The sequence below is a fragment of the Hylobates moloch genome, unplaced genomic scaffold (genome assembly GCF_009828535.3).
Source record: "Hylobates moloch isolate HMO894 unplaced genomic scaffold, HMol_V3 SCAFFOLD_1, whole genome shotgun sequence".
NCBI lineage: Eukaryota > Metazoa > Chordata > Mammalia > Primates > Hylobatidae > Hylobates > Hylobates moloch.
This window is the reverse complement of record NW_026652276.1, coordinates 32,355,101-32,377,902: the sequence shown is the minus strand read 5'-3', so window position 1 is coordinate 32,377,902 and position 22,802 is coordinate 32,355,101. Positions and strand designations below refer to the sequence as shown.

Sequence of the window (22,802 nt, the reverse complement as noted above, 5' to 3'; positions counted from 1 at the left end):
TGGTCCACTGACTGCAGACCAAGATGAATTAGTCAAGAGATAATGTAAAACTTGAGCCAAGGGTCGGTTCATCCCAAACAGATTTTGAAAGATGGTAAACTATTCCCTCCCTCTCAGATGTCTTCAAATTAATGTTTTGTTTGTTTGTTTGTTTGTTTGTTTGAGACAGAGGCTCACTTTGTTGCCCAGGCTGGAGTACAGTGGCACAATCTCAGCTCATTGCAACCTCTGCCTCCTGGGTTCAAGTGAACCTACTGCCTCAGACTCCCAGGTAGCTGGGATTACAGGCACCCGCCACCACACCCGGCTAATTTTTGTGTTTTTAATAGAGACGGGTTTTACCATGTTGGCCAGGCTGATCTCGTACTCCTGACCTCAGGTGATCCACCCACCTTGGCCTCCCAAAGTGCTGAGATTACAGGCATGAGCCACTGCGCCCAGCCTGAATATTAATACCATGTGGCTGCCTACCCCACTGGTGTGCACTATTGCTGGATCCTCACCAGTGAGGGGTACTCCTTTTACTCCAGAGTCCTCATTCTGAAAGCCCCAGTCTAAAAGTTTGTTGCTTAATTCTGCTAATATTTCCAACTACCACCTTCTTATTCCTTTTGCCAGTCAAACTCCTCTAACATGTTCATTCAATTTATTGTCTTATATCTTTTCCATCACACTCTTTTCTTAGCATTTTGCTAGATTTCTTTTTCACCCTATTATATGCTGGAAATGTTTTCTGAGAGATCTCCTGTGATCATCTTATTTTAAAATGGAACAGTTGCCTTTTACTTTTTATGTTGAATGACCTCTCTTTGCCACAGTAATGATGCAGTAGAAAGAATGTGAAAACTTGATTTCACTCTTGACTGTACTGTGCACCACTGACTGTGAGACCTTAGGCAAGTTATGAAACATCATACAAAGATTAAATACTGTACAAAACCTGATACAAAGATTAAATACTGTACACATATATAAGAGGATATTATTAGTGGCTACCCATTTCTCCTTGGAATCTTTTTTTTTTTTAATGGAGACAGTATCTTGCTCTGTCACCCAGGCTAGCGTGCAGTGGCACAATCATAGCTCACTGCAACCTTGAATTCCTAAGCTCAAGTATTCTCCCACCTCAGCCTCCTGAGTAGCTAGGCTGCTGGAGTGTGCCACCACACCTGGCTAATTTCTAATTTTTTTGTAGAGATGGGATCTCACCATGTTGTCCAGGCTGGGAAATCTATTTTTATTTGATTCTGCAATATTGAATTATATCGTTTTTGCAGGCTTTTCTTCATCCTGCCACTCTATCATTGATCTATCCCAAAACTATTGGCCTATCCCAAGATTCTTGTTCCACATATTTGACGAGGCCATCCATTTCAATTCTAGATTAATCTTTGTGAAACACAACTAATTATATCTTAGCCTGAAACCTCCAAGAAATTCTTCTGAATGCAGAAATAAATATTCATTCCTCCAATTAGGATTCCATCCCCTGTGTTATATGACCCCTACCTACATTTCCATTTCTATCTCCCACTGTTCTCTGTTGTGTGCCAACAACCTGCAGTTCTCATTGCCCCTTTGCTTCTGCTCTTTCCTCAGTTTCATCTTTGCCCCTCATCCCCTGCTTGCCCAAATTATATGTAACTTTACAAAGCTCATCTTAAATACTATGCTCTCCAGAATAATTAAAATTGAATGTAATATATTCTCTGATTCACATAGTCCCTGACACATACTTTTCCTTCTGTGCTCTCACCCTATACTTGTGTTAATTACCATCCCAGATTTGATTATATATAAGCTTCTTGAAATCAGGAAGGGTGTTTCATGCATTTTTTAACAAGATCTAAGTAGATGAGGTATAATTTAAAGCCTAATATATAGTAACAAATGTATATTCATTTTGAATATTTTGTTATATAAAGGAACGTTTTTCCCATTGCACAGGCTTAAAACTCTGAAAAAAATCTTAAATTTCCAAAAATTAATATTTACTAAATTAATTTTTGATTTTTCTATCAAAATCATGAATTAACATACGTCACTAGGTCATTAATATTGTTTGAAAATAACAGCTATATTGAGTGAGATATAATTCACATATAAAAATTCACCCCTGTAAATTAAATAGTTCAGTGATTTTTAGTGTGTTAACAGAGTTATGCAAGTATATCCATTATCTAATTTTAGAAGGTTTTTATCACCCCCTATGGAAACCCATCAGCAGTCACTCAATTTCTGCCTCACCTCTATCCTAGACAACCTCTAATCTACTCTCTATGGATTTGTCCCTTTTCCTGGACATTTCATATAAGTAATACAATAGGTGGTCTTTTGTAGAAGGCTTCTTTCACTTAGCATCATATTTTCGGTGTTCATCCATCATTCACTGCTTTTTATGGAAGAATAATATTCCATTGAATGGATATGCCAGATTTTATTAGTTCATTAATCAGTTGATGGACATTTAAGTTGCTGAGTCATTGATTCTTTTTTAAACTGAAAGGAAACCCAGTGGTTATTTAGTCCAGTGTCCTCCTTTAATACATGTGAGATTGTGTCCCACAGTGGTATTCCTAGACTTACATAGTTATTGTATTTCTTATTATTTTAGATGCTGGGTTGGTACAACACATACATTCATGTACTTTTCTACTCATTCTTTCATATGCATAATAAATACTTATGGAGTACTAAGTGTTTATGATCTGAATAAACAAAAATAATTATGGTTCATGTCCTCATGAGGTTCACAGTTTAATTGGGAATAAGCTTTTATTAAATAATCATATAAATAAACACAAAATTAGAACCATGGCAAGAGCTATAAAGAAGAGATTGGGGAACTGACCTTGTCAAGGAGAATATTTTAGCTGTGATCTATGGATAAGCAATAATTACCTAAGTAAAAAGGGGAGAGAAGAGCATTCCAAGCAGAGCAAGAGCACATGCAAAGGCCCTGGCTCTAGGAGCATGGCTTATAGGGGAAATGACAGAGGCAATGTAACAGGAGAGGAGAGGGTAGGGGAAGCATGTGTGGAATGAGGCTGGAAAGTAAGGTTAAATGATGCCAAATCTTCCAGCACAAGGGAAGGGTTTTACTCATTTTCTGAGGAGTATTGGACTACTGAAGTATTTTAATCCTAGAGATAATGCAAGCAAAAAAAAATGGGCATTCTTTTTACTTTTTTTTTCTCCCAGGGCTTAGCTGTGTTAAGAAAGGCGAAATTTGCTGGATGATACATATCTTTTCTGCCAAAACTTGTGGTAGAATTGTGGCGTTTCAAGTTTTCTTTTATGTGTTTACCAAATAACTTGTTATCAAAAGTAAAAACTTGTATTATTTTCACAGGATAAACAACCTCCTTATTAGAATTCTCCAATTCAATTTTGTAAAGAACTATTCTTTCCAGTTCTCCTACAGAATAAGCAATCATGGCTACTTGAGAAGTATTATAATAAATATATAAAGGCCATATGTTTCCATTATACAATAAACATGTTTTAGACCTATAAATTCTAAGGGTACAGAAACCATTCTCTAAATTCCAATTAGCTAATGCCTAATTCTTTAGCCTAAGTGCTTTTGACTTGAGAACCATTCCCCTCAGGCACTATATGAATGGGACCCAGGAAGCTTTTGTAAAAATAATATAAAGCTTTTGTAAAAAATAAAGGTCATGCCTGCATGGGCATGAATCCAAAGCTTTCATTAAATTCTACAAAGAGTCTATTATACACAAAAAAAGTTAAAAACTAGGGTTTTTGAGAGTGGAAAATAATCTATAAGTTACTAGGAAAAAATATTTGGTCACTTTTTATACTACTTAGAGAAGTTTAAACCTATACAGTTACAAACGACACCAAATATTTAAACTAACAGCTATTATATAAGCTAATATCTTGAAAACAATATTCTCTTTTTTTAAAATTATGGACCTTAGATCATACTCAGGGATTATATTGAGCACTTGCGAGGAATGTAGATTCCTGGACCCACTACAGACATTTGGAATCAGAATCCCTGGAATAGAACTCTGAACTCTGGATTTTTAACCAGGATCCCAGGTGATTTTGGTGTCAACACATGTTTGGAAAGGTAACATAGTAAGTAACAACATTCTTTCTCTGTTCAGTGTTTTGAAAAAACAAATTTATACATTAGTTATATCATAATAGTACCATGTAATACACACTGAAAAAATATATATATATATAATATAATTTACAATTTAAAGATGAAGAAATTATGGACCAATGAAATTAAATAACTGGCCACATAGAGATCTGACTTTGTTTATACTCTGTCATAAAGCCTCTTGCTGTAACTGCTGTAAGTTACCTACTGCTAGTTCCCTACTGTAAGAAGTACCCAGGAAAAGAAAGCTTCTTTTAGAGAGTGGAGTTATATGAGTCCATAACAGTGTCAGTCAACATCCACTGAAACCCATGATCATCAACAAAGTTAAAGATTTATAAAGAATAAAGTATAACACATGAGCCTCCCTCGCCAAGCACAACTGTCTGACACTTTCTAAAAGAAGCTCTCAGAGGTAACACTTTACAGGCAGAAAAAGTGTGAAAATGAGAAAAATTTGCTCCAAATTGTTACAATTTAACAAGGAGGGAATATAAAGAAAAAACAAAATATTACAGTAAAGTAACCCTAAAACCTATTAGCATGTATCACTACCAGAAATAAATAAGTAAATAAATAAAACTCCATGTAACTCCTTAAAGCAGCTGGAAAAAGACAGGTCTGTTAGGTTGCTTTAAGACATGAGCTTTAATAAGCATTTTACCCAAGAGAGATGGCTCTGTGATATGTGTGTGCTGTATCACATGAATTGCATTTCATTTCATGCAGCCCCTTTATTGGGCATTAATAATAAAACCGTTGAATTTAAAAACAAATTCTGAAATCAACTCTATTTTATAGGCCTTTACTAGAAAAGAGCTCTTTGCCATTATAATGTGGTCTATTCATAAAATATTTTGAGAGTGAAAAGATACAAGTTTTCTAGTTATTTGTTTATATCTAGTTTCTAGTTATAATTTTGAAATATTTGCATTTCAGTAATGAAGTCAGGGGTTAAAAAAATTTAATTTGACTTTAAGGTGACTTTATCACAATAACACTGATTTCTTCTAAAATATCTTCACAGTTTATTTCTTTATGAAAAAATGATTTTAATTCAAATTATGTAAGAGGAAAGATCGTTCCTTTATATAATGCTAAAAACCAACTCTTCAGGAAATTGGGAGCCAGAATTTTTTTCTGGGCCTGTGGTAACTGAGTTTGTCAGCTGCCATATAACAGCAGAAATAATATTTCTTAATGATGCTGTTGAAAAGTGCTATTCAGCCGGCAGCTATAGCAAGTAATAAATGAGAGAACTATTAAATACATTATTTCAAGACTTTTAGGTGATGCTATAGCTGATCAATATTTGAGAATATTTTGGGAAATGAATGCAAATGTCTTTTTTGGTCATGCGTCAACTTCTCTATGACATGGAAACATAGTATTAGAACAAGTTTTACAGGAAATCTTATTTAAGGACAGAAAATGCTATAACTTCCTTTGGATAGTTAAGGATCCTTATCTTTTGTTTTAGCAGTGGCGTTATGTTTTCTTATTAACACAGTAGAAATCTGTATTCTGGTTTTAGTGTTATTTCAAAGTTATGTCAGGATCTAATGAAACATGGCCCATTCATGGCTGCTTGCTACTGTAATAAATTCTTGGAGAGTATTGCTAAGATTACCTTCTATTAGATCAGGTTCTCTTACCCCCGCCGTGCGCATCAGTTGATCTCCAGACAATCAGTGAGAGTACTTTAAGAGCTTGAAGTAGACTTGCTGTGCATAGGGAAAACATATTCTGTTTATGCTAACTAGATAGAACCACCCAAAACATGAGGCAAAGAGAAAGCCACAAATGGCTTCCAGTCTCTTAACATGTTTTTTATTTTTATTTTTATTTATTGATTTATTTACTTTTTAATCTGTTTTCTATAGCTGCATGAGTTTTCTTCTAGCTGAATGGCTCTCTGTTTGGAATTAACATTAGGAAATTGAATGAATGTGAAATGGCAAAAATAAAATCATAAACAAAAGAAAACAAAACTCACTAAACTACAGGATCTGTAGTCCTTCATTAAGAAAGTGCCTCCAAAATCTTCCTTAGAGCCAAAAGCCCCTGCGAAAGGTGAAATCATGCAAGTCACTAGTTGCTGGGGGGAGCCCACAGTGCAGGTTGCTGGCCTTGCAGTTTTGGGAAGGCCCCAGATGGATCAAGGAGCTCAGTGGGGCTAGTGGAGAACAGCTCTACACTTGGAGTCTTGGAATTAGACCACTCAAAGACTCAGAGTGGGACTTTTTTATTGTAGTATAGTTATTCAGAGCCACAATTTTAAAAGATAAAACATTTTGAAGTCTGTCAACTATTCATTGGCTTAACATAGCTCTAAAAAACATTCTAACAGTGTGAGGTTGAAACCTACCTCTGAAGCAAACTTTTGTGCCTGCAGATACCAAAGGTAGCTGATGTAGTCCCAGACGAGCCCAGGGTAACCCAAGCAAGGAGTCAACAGCCCTCACATTCCTCTGGAACAACAATAATTAGAGCAGCTGGAATATTTGCAACCTCATTGGCTCACTTGCTGTGTTTTTAAGCCCAGGCTTTAATCTTATTTTTATGTTTTTGTATAAATCAGACACATGTGGCTTAATTATAGACATTAAGTGGCTACTAGGAGCTTTAGATGAAAGCTTTTCAATACTGTGCAATGCCCGGGTTCTCTGGTGTCCTCCCCACTCTGCAGTTTCTGTCTCTTTGTGCTCCTCCTCCTGTGTTGATTTCTGCACTCCTCCTTCCTCCATTCTGACTACCCCTCATCTCAGTGGTGCCTATTTACTTAAATCTAAGCCAATTAAATACAACATAATAATAGAACATCCTTCTGAAAAGAGCACAAAGGATGGGGAATTGCATGGCCACTGACTGAATAACGGAAGAACGGGGAAAACATCTTAAAAGAAACCCCCAATAGATGATTCATCTATTCTTCCTTTGCCTCCTATTTATAGGGAGGCAACCTCTTCTTTGTTTTTGTTTCCAGCAATCTCTATGCCAAGTCCCCCACCTTTCTTTGGTAAAATCTTAATGGTATATCATCATGTATATTTCCAAGATTATTGATGTGAGAATAATTGTATTATGCACTCAGGAATATGGTTATAGAATTTCCAGAACACTTGAGAGTGATAACATTATAGATTGAGATATATTTCAAGGCTTGCTTTTATGTCGATATATTTTCTGAGCCAGTAAGTAATATTCTCACTCAATTAAGAGAAACTCACTTTTTAAAATGGGTTATTACAAGCAATCGCTTTAGTAATAAAATGTTGGCTTCCACTGTTAAGAAAATAATTTGGGGAGGAAGAAAAGATATTTCACATTAGCATCACAGAAGGGGGAGGGGAGGGTGCCAGCTTAGTCCCCACTGTGCTAATTAAGTGATCGTGCATTGCCTCTTGAACAACATGCAGCAGAAGATGAAGAACTCAGATCAGCTGGAGATCACCCTTAATTGTAAACTCTTCCGCAATACTCCAGTGAGTTGATGAACTTCCTCTGCTTCTAGAGCTTTTAGCTTTTCATGCTAAAAGTAGATTTGTCAGAATTTCATTTTTCTGGTCAGATGACTGTAGCACAGCCTGTATTTCCCTCTCTCTGGTGTGGTCCCCTTTCCTAAATGCATGCCTTTCCAAATTATCCACAATCAGGAATGTCAGAGGGTGTGGAGCTCAGGCAAAAAACATCATCAGTCAGCTGAATTTCAGTTTCTATAGACCACAGCTGGAATCTGAATGCTCACGTTGACCTCAAAAATAGCCTGGTGCTCTGTCCCCTGTGTTCAGCCAAATGCCTCTTCAGTGAAATCTCTGTATGTGGCTGCAGGTTGACAGATGGCTCCCAGCAGGTGAACTCAAGGCTATTAGTGAGTGAAATGCATTCTCTGCCACAATCCTTCTCAAAGACAACCTCATGTCTTAAGAACCTTACAAAAGGCTTTTAGATGTTAAGCAAAACTCAAGAGAAGAGCTGAAGCCAAGAAACCACAGATTAAAATAACCATAGGGTTTCTGCTCAAGTTAATAACTAGTTTCTTCATGAGATAATAAAGTAGTGCTAAGTGGTAAAAGAAAATATCATTTAAAGACTGATATTGACACTTTGCAGTTTTCCACAATTGTCAAAGCATTTTTCCAAACATATAACTTTATGTAATCCTTACAATGACAATAGGGGACGTTTCATTAATAGTCTTCATTTTGAGAGTGGCAGGAGGCAGCCAAATGCCTAGGCAGATACGGGCAGGTCCCCGGTGAAACGCCACCTCCAAGCCAAAGACAGCAAAAAGCCTGAAAGCCAAGCTACAAGTTAAATCCTCTGACTGGATTGAGAACTTGTGTTCCTGTTTAGTGTGCTTTCCTCTGATTTGTGCCTACCCTTCACCTATTTTACATATACCTACTCTTTCCTAATTGATTTTTCTATGCTATCATGCCCTCCTTTGAGTGGTATCTTCACTTTAAGCTTTTCTGCATACTCGCAAATCAATCAGCACACACTCCCCATTCTGAGTTCATAAAAGGCCCAGACCCAGCCAGACAGGCAGAACTTTCCCACACGCGGGTGAGGGCACCATTCCTCCCCTATCCCACATCCCCTGTCCACTGAAAGCTATTTTCATTGCTCAATAAAATTCTTCTCCCTCTCCACCCTTCAATGTCCTGCTGTGTATCATCCTTCTTCTTGGGCGTGGTACAAGAGCTTGGGAACCACCAAACAGAGGTACCAGCTATAACACAGGTGACCTGGCACACACAAGCATGGCCAAGTGAGGCCCGGGTGGGGCATCACTGGCCTGGGGTCCCCAGCTTGCAAAGTGATCAAGAAGAAAAATCCTACATCAATTTTATTGCTAACAGTGATGATCCAAAAAGTTAGAAGGCTTACCCAATATTACACAGCCAGTAAGTGTTCAAGTTCAGCTTCTATTATCTAAAGTTTGAGTTCTTTTTACTTCAGAGACCAAATTTGATTAATTCCTAGTCAGAATGGTTAGGAAAATAAACTACATCATTCATTAACTCATTCATTAGACCTTTACTAACCCACTTAAAATCAGGGAAGCATTAAGCAGAGTATAACAAGATTTCATTGCTTATAACAGAGGAGCTCATCTACACAAAGTTAACCAGTACTGAGCACACCTTTCCATTTTTTGCAATACGTCTCTCAGCTGTTCATTCATTGGTTGAATAGTTACTGAACAAGTATTTGCTACCAAACAGGGGGTGTAGTGTAATAAGAAAACAGTCACTGTCTTTCTAGAGTATACACATTAGTTGGGGTGGAGTGGGGCAGACATTAAACAAATACACAATATGCATTGTTAGTGATAGTGTCTGAAAATAGACAGTGGGATGGGTATGTATTAGTCTGCCCAGCCTGCCATAAAGAACACCACAGGCTGGGGGGCTTAGGTTCAATGAAGCATGGGCAGCCATGTAGAAATATGATTGGACAAAAAGGATATTATCTCATAATTATAGACTAGGCAGCGGGACCTAGCAAGACCTGTCTGTTCAGATTCTTCATGGCCTCTGTGCAACATTCCTTCCTTCCATTAAATAAGGTAGATCAAAGCATTTCTTTATGGCAAACTCTTACACAGAAAGGCGGGATAGGGGATACAGTGTGGGGAGTCATAATGATATTTTTAGGTTTTATGGCTGACTTTGGGAAAAGAGCGCTCTGGTTTCTATGACCCACCTTAAGGAACAGGGATTCTAGTTTCTATGACTTGTGTTGGAGAAGAATGAGACCTAGAGACAGACAAAAGGACAGCAGAAGATCAGAAAGAAACTGCTTCCTAGGCGTTCATTTTGGGTTATTGTTTTCTGAGCCCCAACGTTAGCCAATGAGCAGAGTGAAGAGGTTATGGATGAAAAATTACCAAGAGACATCAAGTGTAGGTTGATTCTTGCCAAACCTACCTAATCAGATTCTTGCTGAAGGCAGACCAAAGACACACACGTCAAAGCTGGGGGATAAGAAACTCAATCAGATACCCAGCGTGATCAAATGTCAAGGGTGGGGGATTCTTTCTAAACTGATTTTAGGTTCTTGCTCCAAGAATCCAAAGGAGCCAAAGTCAAGTCTTCTAGTTAAGAAGAGGGCTCAGAGAAGCCTGGCTAAAGTTTGGTCAAAGAGAGACTCTTTGCTTCTTTGTGCTCATGGAGAGAAAAGGAGATCTGGTGTCTCCTCCTCTTCTTATAAGGACTCAGTCCTATTGGATTAGAGCCCTACCTTTATGACCTCATCTAACCTTAATAACCTTCCTAAAGGCCTTATCTCCAAATATAATCACATTAGCAGTAAGGACTTCAATATATGAATGTTGGGGGTGGGGGAGGATATAATACAGTCCACAAAGGGTATAAATTAATAACTCTTCAGAGACACTTTGACAGCATCGTTTGAAGTCTATTGTGTACGTATATGGTTTAGCATTTTTATCCTGCATATGTTTTTATTTTAAATTCAAAATACTATCAAAAAGTAGTTTATATATTTAATAAATACTAATGGCTTTTAGAATTGAAATAAAGCAGAAAAAAGGTCAGGGACATGAATTTCTTACAATTTCAAGAAGGCTTAATTAACTATATATCGTAGTTTACATGAATATCAAATAAATATAAGAAACAAGAACCATACATCAGTGAAAGAAACATTACTGTCATGGTTGGGGAATTGAAGAGTTCATGGAGAACATTTCAGTTAAATAAGGAGTTGAAAAATCTAGAGGAAGGAAGAGGCAAAAGGAGCAGGGGAGGACAGGCAGAGAGAAAGAGAAAGAAGAGGACCTTGCAGGAGAGGAGAAAAATATAAAGATGGAATTAATAGTTCTGCAAAAGAACTAGTCTAAGAAAATGTGAGGGTTTTTAACAGTAGAAAGTTCAGGATGAATACATTGTAGTCACAGTACAAACGTCCTTGAGGCTAAGCTGAGAAATTTAGATTTTGTCATTTTGAAAAAATAATTTTGACCATGACAGCTACTAATAAATCACTAAGTGGTATCCCGGCAAGATAAGTCTTATGACAACATGTGAACCTGCTCAATTTCCTTTGAGCCTCTCTCCAATATTTTTCTCCTACCACATGAACCTGGGTACCTGCATTAATTTATTCTACCATTTTTTAAAGATTGGTGTTCTGTTTGAATGGCTATTATCAAAAAGACAATATATGTGTTGGAGAGAATGTGGAGAAAAGGAGACACTTGCCCACTATTGATGGAAATATAAATTAGTACAGCCATTATGGAGAACAGTTTGGTGGTTCTTCGAAAAATTAAAAATAGAACTACCATATGATCCAGCAATCCCACTACTGGATATATATCCAAAGAAACTGAAATCAAATGTCAAAGAGATATCTACACTCCTATGTTGATTGCAACATTATTCACAATAGCCAAGATATGGAATCAACCTGTGTCCATCAACTGATGAATGGATCAAGAAAATATGGGATATATACATAATGAAATATCATTCAGCCATAACAAAGAAAAAAATTTGCAACTACTTGGATAAACCTGGAGGACATTATGTTACATGAAATAAGACAGACACAGAAAGACAAATTCCTCATGGTCTTACTTGTGTGTGAAATCTTGATCTCATAGAAGTAGACAGTAGAGTGGTGGTTATCAGGAGCTGTGGCAGTGATGTTGGGGGTATGCTGCGGAGATGTTGCTCAAAGGTAACAAAGTTTCTGTTTGATAGGGGAAGTAAATTCAAGAGATCTATTATACAATATGGTGACTGTAGTTAATAACAATATATTGTATTCTTGAAAAATGCTAACAGAATAGATTGTAAATGTTCTTACCACAAAAAAATGACAACTATGTGAGGTAATACATATGATATCAAGCTTGATTTAGCCATTCTACAATGTATACATATTTCAAAACATTATATTATACATGATAAATATATATAATTTTATCTGCTAATTGAATAAATAATAAATAAAAGTTTGGTGTTTTGTATGCAACTTAGAGACAAATGAACAGATGGCTTTCTGTCAAGGAGTGTTACATTTCTTCAGCTATATTCTGATGCTGAGCAGAAAACAGCAGTGTAGTATATAAATAAGCAAAACTACTGACAAATGTGCCCCATTGCTGCTCAATGTTCCCTATATTGCAGTGCCAATTCATATTTTATTTATAAAAAAAATTTATTTATATGTATATATATTTAATCACAGTCAGCATAAGCTAACAATTTAGCAAAGTAAGTTTTAAGCTGATATCACCAAGCATTGTTATTTATTTTCAACCTTTGTCAACAAGGAAGAATCCTAGCATAGCTACAGGACCCATCCTATCATACCCATTCATCCTTGAGATGGAGATATTTATTGCTCACCAGATATCAGATATCCATTTATCCCCCATGTTTCTCCACCCCTTGCATTTAAGCAACATGTTCAGTACAGTGGGCTGTAAGAGGAGGTGATGTGTGTCACTTCCTCATTAAGGCATTTAAGAGCCTGTGCTCAGCCCTCCAGATGTCTTCTTTCGCTGCTGCTGTAATCCTGAAGGCTGTAGTTGAGCCACAAGAAGGATGTACCTAGAGAGCTCCATCACTGCATGAGAGAGAAGTGGCCTGGAGAGTCTTCCTACTCACCTCAGGATTTGTGTAAACAGGTTATAACCTTTATTGTGTAAAGCCTCTGAGACTTAAGCCTTACTTTTCTGACTAATCTAATTGTTTATCCTTCACCTACTTGTATACTATTTTTACTGCCTTGAATTATGTTGAGATGCTTCAGACAAGACTGGATCATTTCTACTAAATCAGCTTAACCCAGCCCATTAGTCCTCTACAATAGCCTAGAGCTTCTGGGTTTAGAGATGAAAGGAGATAATTCTTACTGTCTACCTTACCCAAGTTCTCTGCTCCACTGAAGACCATATGTTATTTGCATAGGAATTTGCTAACAGCTCTTAATCCTTTCAAGTTATATTTTGAAATAAGTTTCCTTTGCAAGAAACATAAGTTTCTCTTAAAAGGAACTTTGACAAAAGCTCCAAGAAAGAAAGATCATTCTCTGACATTTTCAATTATCAGTGCCTTTGGGACACTATGACTTCCTTCTACTCACAAATAAGTAGATAACTAATTCTATAATAAGCACATTAGGGAGTAGAAATGGTTTAGTAGCATGTTAGACTAAATGATTTTATGTTGGCATCTGCTCTCCTATTTAAAAGACTGCTTGAATAATGGATGTTTTCCCAACTGTTTTGGACATTCAGTCTTCAATAGCTAAAATATTGTTATCCTGGACAAGTGCATTAAATTACATGAATTGCTCAAAATCTTGGTAGGTCAGATTGATAGTGGAGGTGGAGTACAATGTTATTGTTGTTTATTTGAGAATTGACTGAATAGCCTAATGCTAGTCGTTGAGGTTAAGCTTAGCCTTTAGAAACACTATTCGGAGGCCAGGCTTGGTGGCTCACACCTGTAATCCTAGCACCTTAGGAGGCCAAAGTGGATGGATCACCTGAGGTCAGGAGTTCAAGACCAGCCTGACCAACATGGTGAAACCTTGTCTCTACTAGAAGTACAAAACTTAGCTGGGCATGGTGGCACATGCCTGTAATCCTAGCTACTCAGGGGGCTGAGGCATAAGAATCACTTGAACCCTCGAGGCAGAGGTTGCAGTGAGCCGAGATCATGCCATTGCACTCTAGCCTGGCAGCCTGGGCAACAAGGGTGAAACCAAAGAAAGAAAGACAGAAAGAAAGAAAGAAAGAAAGAAAGAAACAGGATTCACAATTCAGGCACGAGATTTTTTTTTTTTTTTTTTTTTTTTTTGAGAAGAGAGATCTTGCTCAATGGCACTATCTCGGCTCACTGCAACCTCTGCCTCTCGGGTTCAAGTGATTCTCTTTCCTCAGCTTCCTGAGTAGCTGGGATTACAGGCATGCACCACCATGCCCAGCTAATTTTTGTATTTTTAATAGAGAGGGGGTTTTGCCATGTTGGCCAGACTGGTCTTGAACTTCTGACCTCAGGTGATCCACCCTCCTCAGCCTCCCAAAGTGCTAGGATTACAGGCATGAGCCACCACGCCCAGCTGATATTTTGCTTATCTGGCAAAGTCTATCAAACATGAGATTTAAAAACTAAATGATACTTAGAATGTGTTTCAAAGGAAACTAAAGAGTATATCCCGGCTCAACAATCCAGGGAAGATTTTATCTCGATGACTTTGTTGTTTAATAAAACCTGAGTTCTTACAGCAGTTGAGAAAACCACAACATGGCAACATTTTCTCCAGAAGACTCTGAAAATCTGCATGAATTTATCATTATAGCCTCAATGCTGTAGGTAGCAAATAACTTGGACATAAATATGAGAACAGCCAAACATATATGCAGCCTAAGCACATTGCATGCATATCTTATTTTACGGAGTAACCAGCTGATAAAAGCTGACTTTGTTTATAGCTGAACAATTATTTTGGGTTCCTCATTAAATGATTTACTCAGCTTACTTTGTGATGCCAGTGTGCAGTGTACGTCCTATTCTCTGCCTTGAGTAGGCTAACTCGCAAATACAATTGTTAACCAGTTGACTTCGTCATGTGTTGTAAGTCATGATTCTCAACAGCGTTCATATCTGGCTCTAAAAGGTTCTGGAAGGTAGCATAAGCAAGCTGGTGGAAATAATGGAATGATATAATGGGAGGCAGAACTGTGGCTGAGTATACTACAATTTGTTCAAGAAGCTGAATATGCTGAGTAAAAAAAGTACTTTGTAGGTAATTCTAGTAAATTAAAAGTTGCCATCAGTGTAATATCATTCCTCAGAGAAGCCACAAGCCCTTAGGCTCAAAATTGTCTCTAGCCAGAGTTGAAGACCCAAAACCAATTCTCAGTGTCTGTGGAGTTGCTATGTAGCTAAAAGATTTGGGCACTTTCTAGCCTTGTGATGCTGGGAAGGACACTTAAACTCTCTTGGCCTGTTTTCTCATTTGTAAAGTGGGGACAATAATAGAGGATGATGGTGAGGAATAAATTACTTAATATATATGAAGTGCTTGGATCATTGTCTGGCAGACAATAAATTATGTATAAATGTTTGCTAATATTATTTTAGGCATGTTGCAGCCACTCTATATAATGAATCTAATGCTAAAACTATGTTGTTAATGTTGAAAAAAAATTAATGTTATTTAATGCTATTTATATGGGTAAAAATGATCACTTCTAACTACCCTATGTTAATTTAAAATTTTGTATACCTTGTGGAATAGGCCATAAGTTGCTCTTTAAAAATAAATCCCAGAGAGCATGTATCTCGTTCTCATAAAGTCTAGAAAATTATAGTTATTTCTATTTTTTATAATAAACAAAACCTCATAAAAGTCAAGCTTATGTGAAAATGGGCCATTCTTTTTATGACTGATAGGTATTGAGTACCCTGAATTTTTTAATAATCGTCTCATCCTTTGGCCAATAATTTCCCAATTCTTTCGGGATGAAATAAGCTTTTAAGTATTTAGGGTTGGAATTTCACTTTCATTCATATGTAACTACCAAGTTAATTTTTGGAAAGACTAAAAGACAGGATTTTTTTTTAGTGTTGTTTTTAATATTACTCAAATAATGAACATGCTCTTTGATAACAGGTAAGTTAAATGTTTTCTGTAAATGGCCAGATAGTAAATGTTTTGAGCTTTGCAGGCCATATAGTCTGTCAGAACCATTCAAGTCTGGCATTATGGCATGAAAGCAGCCATATACAACGTGGAAGTGCGTGGGAGTGGCTATGTGCCAAAAGCACTGTATTTTTTAAAACAGGCAGCAGCAGGATGGTTCTGGCCCATGGACCATAGTTTACTGACTCACATTTTATAAAATTCATTTTTTTTCTTATTTTTACTAGGGTAAAAGACATACGCATAGAATGTGTACTCACACACTTACCCATATGCATGTGTGCTTACTTAAAAATCATGAAGACGAAGCACAAAAAACAGGCACTTTAAGAAATTTAAGAAAAGTACATAATTTCAAGAGAAAATAAAACAGGTATTCTCTCCAGCATTCATTTGTTAAGTACACAAAGACTCTTTCTATCCAAATAAGCTCCAGAGCTGGCCTACCATTCTACTTTAGTTCTAAAACCAACTTAGAAGGTTTAATTTGCTTATAATCAAAATTATCCTTAAAAATTCTCTAAATAGTCTGAAGTTATTGTGCACAGAACTCTGTATTATACTGTTATATATATTCCAAATGTGAGAACCACTGAGCTGGACTAAAGAAAAAAAAAGCTATATGTAAAGATTTGGACGGTCAAACCTTTCTTTTTAAAATAGTTATCAAATTATTACAGGAATGGAGAATTCTACCATGTTTCTTCTTGCCTGCAGACATTTTTTAATGTTTATTTAAATGTTAAGACTTTCTAACTTTAATATGTACTAATAGGACTTGTTTGCTGCTGTGCATTGTGTGTAAATGTTCACAGATTAAATGAGCTAACACGTGTAAAAAGCACTTCATACACAGCTCTGGCCCAGACCTTATTTTTTGCTTTTGAATCAAACTTGTGTCTGCTCATATCCATATACACATTGGTCCTTAGAGGTTCATACAGAAGAATTGAGCCATATGCATCTTGTCTTTCCAACTTGCATTTCCTACTAGGTCTTAAAGAAGAGTTAATAGGTATCAGAGTTTGAGTCAGAGCAACATCTTTCTAGAAGATATGATGGGGTCCACTCTACCAGGAGTAAAATCACACAGGTCCTGATAAACGCATGGAGATACATAGATTTAGACACCTAGTATAAGAGAGCTGGACTTTAAAATGGCCCTCAGTTCTGCAATCCGTTATGTATTATGCATCCTTTGTAGTCCTCTTTATAGATGAAGATGGTTACACCTGAATGGCTTATGAAGTAGAAAATAAGCCTCGTGCTTTCTAGTAATTCTGTTTATTTCTACGTACCACTTCAGTAAGAAGTATTCTGTATTGTTCTAGGTGGAGTTCCGAAGCAGAACTACTAATCCAGAATGACATTTAGGATTCTGAATGTCAAAATAAGCTTAGTACTCCACGGAGAAAATTTAATGAGTTGTTAAAAAATTCCTCTCCATCCTGTGCTGGAGAGAATCAATGCAGACTGGGCTGGAGGCCCAGTCCTTTAAAGATTACTGGATATAATTAACGATTTACTAGAATGAATGTATTCTCTTGGGAGAAAATATGATTGTCTGCTATTTATTAGCTGAAGACAATTTAAAAATTTATTCTCCCTTGGATGTAATACCTATAAAGTGCCATTGGAGTGGTTCTCAAAGTGAGAAAAAGCATGCAGCAGTTAGCATTTTCACTGCTCTATTCTATCTGCGATAGTTCCCAGCCAGTGATAAATGCTCAGTGTATGACCACTGTAAAGAACCATGATGATATCCATCTCATAGTCTCATAGTTGCCAAACACAAAAAGAGAAAGCCACAAGATGAATTCTGTTGCTGAGCTACTTGATGTGATTAATGTATATGGATCAGGGATTAAACTATTAATTTTCTATTTTTTAACAGAAAGAAGCCAGAAAATATTATCAACCCTTTGAGAACACGACACAACGAACTTTATATTCTACCACTTCCTCGAATAGGTAAGACTCTCTCTACTCTGAATGAGTTACCCACAATTGTGAAAAATAACTCTTTGCTAACCTTTTGTTTTTTAAAATCTTTAAATAAGTAACAATTCATTTTAGTAATGGAGAAATAACATAGTTATTTCTAATATTTGAACAGTTATAGCTAATAAATTCAGTGTTATTAAAACAGCACTTCATAGTGTTGAGTTGACTTGATAGTAAGAAAATGACAAGCTCCTTCTCTTAAATCAGGATTGAATTCAGCCCATCTCTCCTGCCTTGGTTGACGATGCCAACAGTATTTCTTCAGTACCTGTTACGTGCCAAGCATGATCCTACATGACTTAATTTGCATAAATCAATTCATTTACTTCTTACAACAGCTCTATGAGGTAGATATGGGATCATCCCCATTTTATAGATTAGGGGCATGAGGCAGAGAGAGAGGCAGGTGGATGCGGGGATTCACCTGAGATTGCATACATGGCTCTAGAAGCAGGCACTGGACAGAACACCAGCCCCAGCTGTTATTAGGAGAGTAGTTTTATGTTGTGGTAGAAATGTCTAGCAATCAGACTTTCCTACATTTTGAGTAGTTTTTATCAAAATTTGTGGAATAAAAATAACAGTGCATTTACTGAACGAGCTGTAAATGCATAACAGGTAAACTTTTGTGTTTGCATTTGTTCCTCACAAAATTTTCACATGAGTAAATAAAGGAATATATATGCTTTAGCTCAGTTACAAGCAGAAACAATATTTTCCTTTATTTTACTTCTTTCTTTAAACCCAAAATTCCTATGATAAAAGCATAATAAAATTATGGAAAGATTATAAATGAATGATTTCTTATTCTAGGAAATATATTTCAATTTAGTTTTTTTAAATTAGAAGTACTGAATATATAATCTTAAATTGGCCACAGCAGTATTCACTTTCTTGTTTTTATTATTTGTTTTTAAGCAAGAAAATTTATAAGATGTTCAAAGCAAAATATAAAAAAAATTATAGGCCGGGTGCAGTGGCTCACACCTGTAATCCCAGCACTTTGGGAGGCCAAGGTGGGCAGATCATGAGGTTGGGAGTTCGAGATCAGCCTGGCCAATATAGTGAAACCCCATCTCTACTAAAAATACAAAAAACTAGCCAGGTGTGGTGGTGAGCACCTGTAATCCCAGCTACTGGGGAGGCTGAGGCAGGAGTATCTCTTGAACCTGGGAGGTGGAGGTTGCAGTGGCTGAGATCACACCATTGTACTCCAGCCCAGGTGACAGTGCAAGACTCTGTCTCAAAAAAGTATATATATTACAGCAAATACCTAAGTATCCACTGCACAGATTAAACAAATGCTAACATGCAGCTATATTAAAATCTTGTCTAAAAAAATAAACTATCACAGAAGTCATCAAAGCTCTTCTTGCTTCCTTTTTAGTTTCTCCCATTCTTCCAGAGATGTCAAAACCCTAAAGATCATATAACCTTCCTGTGTGTGTTCTAACACTGCTATGACATGTGTAAGAAACAAATGTTGAACAATTATTAACATTTTAAAAGTTTACATAAAGGGCATCACACTGTAGATATACTTTTGCAGCCCATCTTTACCCAATATTGTATGTAGAGATTCTTTCATATCGAGGGATGAAAATCTGGTTGACACCTTCCGTTATAAAGTTGACTCATTTTAATATTTTAATCTTCTGGTGCTTAGTATTATTAATTATTATTTCTAAATAACTTTCAGCATTTTAAAGGTTTAATGTTAAAATGTTTTAAGCATGGCTTGCAAAGCTTATTTGGGATTTATGTATAATGAATTCAAACTTTTTAATAGATAGTATCATGCCAATCCTGCTTATGTTTTATTTTTTTCAACTAGAAAAACATTTTTTATTTGGTTTGTTAGGATCTTACTAATTTAATGGGACTCATGATTTTCATTCTTTTGCTATAACACAATAATTAGAATCTGTTTTATCTCCCTATACATGAAACACTTACTATTCCCAAATATAGTATAAATTACTACCTTTGGAATTTAAGATACTTAAAAGTGAGATATCTTTGTCTGGCCCATGTTAGTTGATCATATTCTCCTAGAAAATAATGGAAGAAACTAAAAAAGAAAAGATTTTTTTTTCAAACTTTTTTCTAACACTATAGCTAATTTTAGAATTTGTTTAAGGTAAAAGAAATGTTAGTATATGGTAGTGAAATAGTTAGACATAGACTCTCTCCCAACTTTTATTTTCTGAGGGAAATAAATTATTTTGTCAAAGTTGGGGGAGGAAGAGGAAGAGAAGACTGACCTTTCTGGGCAAATATGAGTAAGTAAATATGAGATTTTATATAAGTCTCTTAGGTCAAAAATGCATTACCATTTTGCACAGGAGGAAAATAAGGCCCAAATACCTCAGGTAACTTATTCAAGATCATATAATGATTGCAGAGCCTGCATGCAAACTCATCCCTTTCAGGCTCTGAAGCTATTCTGCCTACCAGAAAATAAATTGGAAAAACCTAATCTGTTTGTCACATATGTAGAAATTTTATTCATGCCCCTAATATTTATTGGGATCCTTTTATGTGAGTTGAGGGCCAATGTTAGGAAAGCAAGGAAGACACAGTACCTAAAATGAGAAACAGTCTATTAATTAATTTAGTGATACCACTAAATGTGACTATTTAATTAGACATTTTTATTTTGCTGTGATATCCTTACACTGCTTACCAGGTGATTACCTTTGAAATTACCTAGCCATGCGAATTCAATTAAACTGGATAGGATAATAGGAGTGAAAATGTTTTGCAAATGACAAAATCTTTGCAATCATTTGCTAATATTACTAATTCTCATATTCCATGAATTCAGAGTTGAATACTTCTATCCTAACACATGTACTTCTAAATTTGAAGTTTGAGTCTTATTAACTTATGTAGAATTCACATATTTTTCGGCCGGGCACGGTGACTCACGCCTGTAATCCCAGCACTTTGGGAGGCCGAGGCAGACAGATCACAAGGTCAGGAGTTTGAGACCATCCTGACCAACATGGTGAAACCCCCATCTCTACTAAAAATACAAAAATTAGCCAGCCGTGGTGGCACATGCCTGTAATCCCAGCTACTCGGGAGGCTGAAGAAGGAGAATCACCTGAACCCGGGAGGCGGAGGTTGCAGTGAGCTATTTTTCACACAAAAACCTTAAATATTACAGTGCAGTGGTTAGCAACTCTGAAAGTTTGTTTGTTTCTAACAACCACCACCTGTTAAAGGCATGATTTAATCTCTTTAAGACTCAGAGTAGATAATTACAGTACCAAGCTCATGCCTGTCCAGGATCTTATCATGCCTTATCATCTCTACCTATATCATTCACATCCACTGTCTCTCATGTTTACTACTATCATAATCCCCTGTACTCAGTCTTGTTCTTCTACAGTCTGTTGTTCACATGGAAGTCAGAATTATCTTTTAAAAACATCTTAATCAATTGATATGACTCTCCTATGCATAATCCACCAATGACTGCCTGTAATAGTCAAAAATAAAGCCCACACTCCTACAATGGCCAACAAGATGCTACATATACTGGAATCTTCTACCTACATCATCTCAACATGATCTCCTCTCATGGAGGGCAGAGACTATGATGTTCAGAGCTGTATTACCAGACCCTAGAACTACCACCTATCCTGGTGGATGGACCCTCACTTGCTAAAGGGATGACTAGGTATGCAAGGGTTACCATGGAACAATGTAGGTAGATGCTCTGCACACAGAGTACCCTTAATGCACAACAGTGATAGTCGTTGCCCTTTTAAGGATTCCTTTGGTTTGTTTCAACAGAGGCCATCACATCTGCAATGCTAAAGCACTTTCATGTTTTTGACTCATGATTCTATAGCATTATGAGAAACTTTACTTAGCTGATTTATAATTTCAAGCCATAATGTATAATACCAAAAGAAAGAAAAATGCACATAGACAAATCAGGAACTAATTAGCTGGATGAGAAAGCCAGTTGAAGAGCAGAAAATATTTATTATTCCTTGCAGTCTTTTAACTAAATAATGATACTAAGATTTACCACATTCAACATAGTTTAGATTTTACTTTCTCTTCAGAATAGATTTATATCTTTTCATCATTCATAGATGAGCAAAGTTTATCCTTTAAGACAATTTTCTGTAAAATAGGCTGGGTTTTTGTTGTTGTTGTTGTTGTTTTATTTTTATAATATTCCTAGGAGAAGCACTTGATGAGTGTTTATATCATTGAGAACATTTGGCAAGAGAAAGACAAACAGTAGAACCACAATACCCCAACATTTAAGGAAATGAGAAAGAAAACCTGGTATTTTCACCATCCTCTCTGAAAATAAATACTTTGACTTGCACTGATTACTACTTTATCAGCATTCAACTCCGCTCCGTGGCACTCTGTGTGAATAATTTTAAAGGCAGATTAAGCATTCTAAAAATAAATTCTATTGGTAAATTAGGATATCAGATGCTGCCATTATAAAAGCCTATCCTATTGTGTACTCTCAGCTGGCAGTCATATCCAGATCTCAAGCTACTCTAGCTCTTATTGAACAAGAACTTATTCCAGGAGTGAGGTTTTGAAGAGGGATCTCTCATGGTTAACTAGAGACAGAAAGAGGGAGAATTGCTCACATACTCTGGCAGGAGTTAAAATAACAATAACAGCCCTCCTACTTAACAGGCTGAGTCATCAGCACATTCTACTGATTTCTCAGTAATTCTGGGCAGATTGTTTGGGCTGGAATTCTGTAGGCAGAGGTGGGCACCACCTGCTTCAAAAGGCTCTAGTTCTTATTAGGAGGGGGCTGTTACTAAGTCTTGTCTTTTAACAGTTTGACCAAATGGAGATAGGAAAAGAAAAAAAAAAACGGTGCTGATGAACACTTTTTCTAATGCTTAGAATTTTTAAAAATGGTGGTCCAGGCATGGTTACTATGCAATTAGTTCTTTTACTGGCTATGAGT

The 22,802-nt window shown here is 36.5% G+C and overlaps 1 protein-coding gene across 22 annotated transcripts in view; it reads left to right on the top strand.

Annotated features, from left to right (window-relative positions):
- MAP2 (microtubule associated protein 2) overlaps positions 1 to 22,802 on the top strand; it is a 310,676-nt gene that overhangs the window by 182,314 nt on the left and 105,560 nt on the right. For all 22 annotated transcript variants that reach the window (XM_058439038.1, XM_058439032.1, XM_058439003.1 and 19 more), the window contains exon 4: positions 17,727 to 17,803. The gene's annotated coding sequence lies outside the window, so the exon portion shown is untranslated. The remainder of the gene's footprint in view (positions 1 to 17,726; positions 17,804 to 22,802) is intronic.